The 4,246-nt window shown below is 33.2% G+C and overlaps 1 long non-coding RNA gene across 1 annotated transcript; it reads left to right on the top strand.

The window, feature by feature from the left end:
- Positions 1-309: 309 nt before the first annotated feature.
- LOC147065581 (uncharacterized) lies at positions 310-2,419 on the top strand. The gene is made up of 3 exons (XR_015071776.1): positions 310-585; positions 839-1,064; positions 1,179-2,419. It is a non-coding gene; the product is annotated as an uncharacterized LOC147065581 (long non-coding RNA).
- Positions 2,420-4,246: the final 1,827 nt, after the last annotated feature.

Raw genomic sequence — 4,246 nt, 5'->3', positions numbered from 1 at the left:
TTTTTTAATCGGAAGAATCTATGGTGTTATAGTTTTAAAAAAAAACAGGCATCTATTTACAATTGAAGATCTTGGCATAAAAACATCAAATGTCCACTTTTTTCCATTTTCATTTTATTGCATTTCTATATTCCCTATGTATGGTTACATACAACTGTGCAAAGATATATTTTTTAAAAAAATCATAAGTCCCTCAAATCCGCTCTCAAAAATATGCCACTTTTCTAAAAACAGCAATAGTCCAAGGAATTTTGTTTGAAAACAACAAAGGTCCAGTAGTTCCACACTTTTATCACCAGGGGGCGTTAGGCGTTAGTATACATTCCATACTTGTTAGTGCCTGACCTGTCAAAATTATCTTTCATTCGTTCAGTCATTGGCATTGCCATTTTATGAAGTTCCTTAACGATTGTTTGTATATTTTATCATGGAATGTAATAGGATACAGACATCCGAAACGCCTCGTAAGAGAAAAGTTAATAAAACCAAGCAAACATTAATAAAAACCGCCAAAATAAAGGGAAGTGATCATGTCAATCATGTTGGGAAACGACTCTCAAAAAAAGTTATCGGTGAAGATTGCAGGTAGGAATAATTATGTATTCATAACATATATTCAATTAAAAACTTATACATTATTAATACGTACTAAAATATTTACTATGCTGAATAGTTTGTGTGATTAAATTTAGTTCACAATGGCTGTGATTACTTTGAAGTTATGACTTCTTTCGAATGCAAAGCATTGTATTTACTATGTTGTTTTATGTAAATGTATGTATGATTGTAATAAAGTATATTATGTAGGATTGTATTTAATTGATTATTATGTTTCCAGGTGCAAGAGGTTTCATTGTTTTACAAAAATAAATGAAGATTTACGGAAAGAAATATTTGAGAATTTTTATGAAATGGATTCTAAAAATCAACAAGATGGCTATATATCTGGATGTATAGAAGTAGTACCGATCAAGAGAAGACGTCCCAGAAAAAATACTCCGATAATAATAAATGATGTCAATGATCATGGTATATTCAAGCATTCAGCATCATATAAATATAAAGTGAGTATTCATTGAATTAATAAAAAATGTACATTCAAATTAGGCATTACACCTATTATACCTAATGATAATGTGTTTGAAAAATTAATTATTTTTTCTCTTTATTTACTTTAGATACGATCTACATCTGATGGTATTAACGAAGAAGTCTGTATGAAGGCATTTGTGGCAATACATGGTATTACGCATTCCCGGCTGCGACGTATTCAAGACAACATCACATTTTCGGGTTCGGCTCCTATGGACAAACGAGGAAAGCATCCAAATCGCCCAAGAGCAGTGCCTGAATCAGTGATTCAGTTGATTCACATTCATATACAATCATTTAAGGCACGTCAAAGTCATTATTCTTTCGCGAAAAATAAGAATGTTAGGTATCTTCCGGAAAATTTGACTATTATGAAAATGCACGAGATGTTTTTAAGTAAATACAGGCTTCAACTAAACTATGACACATACTACAGAGTATTTACAACTAGATATAATTTGTCATTTGGAGCTCCTCGAAGCGATACGTGTTCATACTGTGATTCAGTTACAACCAAACTGAAATTACCCGATCTCTCTGAAGATGAAAAACGTAAGATTGAGATAGATTATCAACTTCACCTGGCTAAAGCACAACAGTTTACTACAACGAAGCGAAGATTAAAAGAACTCGCAAGTGGTTCAAGTGATACCACAGTCATATCGTTTGATTTTATGCAAAATTTGCCTTTACCGAATATGGTAACAAATGCGGTATTTTATTCCAGACAGCTATGGTATTACATTTTTGGGATACATGACTTGGCCAGAAATGATGTATATATGTACACGTATCATGAAGGATTCGCCAAACGAGGTCAAAATGATGTAACATCTTTGTTACTACATTACATAAACCACCATCTGCCAGCAGGCACGAAAACATTGTATATTTTGAGTGACGGATGTGCTGGACAAAACAAAAATTTTGTTATGATTTGGTTTTGGTATATGGTGGTACATGTATTAAAAAAAATTGAACGAGTCATCCATATATTTCCTATCAGAGGGCACACATTTTTACCAAATGACGCTGACTTTCATTTGTTCAGCAGTGCAAGGAAAACAATCCTTGCAGACGTGCCAGAGGATTGGGATAAAGTTGTATTGGATGCCAGAAAAACTCCTGGGCCCTTTATTCTGGAGAAACCGGAGCAAAAAGATTTTTTAAATATTAAAGATACGTTAAAGCCTTACTTTAAGTCATCCTTCGGCAGAGATTTTCATCTTAGGCAAGTTAGAATGTACAAAATAGACAAGGATTGTAAGGGAGAAGTGCTTTGCAAACATCTCAGTTTCTCTGGACTGTGGAATAGATTCAATATAGTGAAAAGACATCAAATGCCAGTCACGATTTCGTTTAAGCCAGCATATGATGGCTTAATTCCATTGAAAGGCGCAAAGAAAAAAGATATTTTAAAATTAACTAAGTATTTACAAAATCCAATAAATGCATTATTTTATGAAAATTTGCCGTGTGACAATGATACAAATGATAACGTTGAAGAAGACAGTGAAGGTGTGAGTGATCAAGACTAATCAGTAGTAATATGCACATGATTGATTTATTTTAAATATTTAATTGAAGATTTTTTTAAAACATGTAAGTACGTAGCTTAATAATTGGTTATGATGTGTCAAAACCTTCTTAAATGTAGTATTATGATTAAAAAATAACAGAAATATATATTTTTTGTTTTATTTAATAAAATTATAATTTTATTCATACTATTTGCTTTTCCATGTTTTCAATTTTGTTATAAAAACGACAAAGGTCCAAAAATTGTGTAAAAACAGCAAATGTCACATTCATTTCTTTTTAAATATCTATTTAACAAACATCAATTTGATATTTTATTTACATACATGCAGTGCATATAAGGCTCCTCCATGAATCTTCATTGTCAAATTATTAAAAATGTGTTTGACAACCAAGATATTATGTTTTTACCCTCTCCTGAAAAAAATGACCTTTGTGACATTTGCTGTTTTTATGCCAAGATCTTCAATTAATATGGGTAGTAAGTATATTATTTTTTCTCCAATATTGACGGTTTGATCTATACAGGTTAACTAGATATCCATGTTAGTAGTCAGTAGTATCACTGCTAACTTGACTTATCTTAAAGTTTACCTCGGTTGTGTTTTATTGAGTGATAAAATGAACGCCACCTCGTCAGTAGTCGTCACCCTAAAGTTTAAATGCGGATTAAGGGTGAGCGACGCTAAAACGTTTACTCCTTACCCCCTACTTTATTATCAACCCTTATCTGATTTATTTAACCTTTTACGGTAGACCATGTTTTACATCTCATCATTGTTAAGCGGGTTAGGCCATAATACCGTTAATTAGCACGAGTAAATTTAATAATATGTTTTATAGGATTGTTTTTGTCAAACTATTTTACTGCTATTCTATAAGAAACGCAATATAATATTATAATACAATATTCAGCCTATAATCTGTATCAATATATTGGACGTATAGATATCTCAACAAACTGATCCTATTCCTTTCGGTAATGTGTATTTGCTACGAGATTTCGCACGATTTAACTGTATATATTATATATTATGTACGATGGCCGCGCGGCTTAAGCGTCGTGAGTCCCAGGCTCGAGCCCTGGGTTTGACATATTGTTTTTCAATTTGTGAATGACTTGGAGTATGGACCGTAGGCAGTGACGTCCCTAGACAAAATGCCGCCTCTAGGCAGCGCCAAAATGCCGCACCATTTTCATACAGTATTTTTTATCATCCCTTCATGACTCCAATATCTAAGAAATATTTTCTAATATCTGTAATGATATGTTTAGTTTGAGATCGTAAAGGTTTAGGCATTATTAAATCGATAATCGATGACGGCGTGATCAGACTAAAATCGTGGACCCGGAGTGGTAGGTGGGACGCTCTGTAAGAAGAGGGTGCATCTTTAATTTCTACGACAAACGCAACTTCCGTGCGTACTGGTTAATAACTCAGACTGTAATTATTCGCAAATTTCCACGTGTCGTTTCTGGTCACCAAGGACGTCGAAGGGCAACGGAACTAAGCTAGACATCGCGAACCCGACAAAACCAGGGAGCTGAAGTTTTTAAAAATAATAATAGCTATTTATATATTATATTCCAAATGATTCTCCTTGATTTGTCGCC

This window comes from Rhyacophila brunnea, unplaced genomic scaffold (assembly GCF_057557595.1).
Source record: "Rhyacophila brunnea isolate RB1 unplaced genomic scaffold, BYU_Rbru_1.0 scaffold_6, whole genome shotgun sequence".
NCBI lineage: Eukaryota > Metazoa > Arthropoda > Insecta > Trichoptera > Rhyacophilidae > Rhyacophila > Rhyacophila brunnea.
The sequence above is the reverse complement of the archived record's forward strand: the minus strand, read 5'-3'. Positions and strand labels throughout refer to the sequence as shown.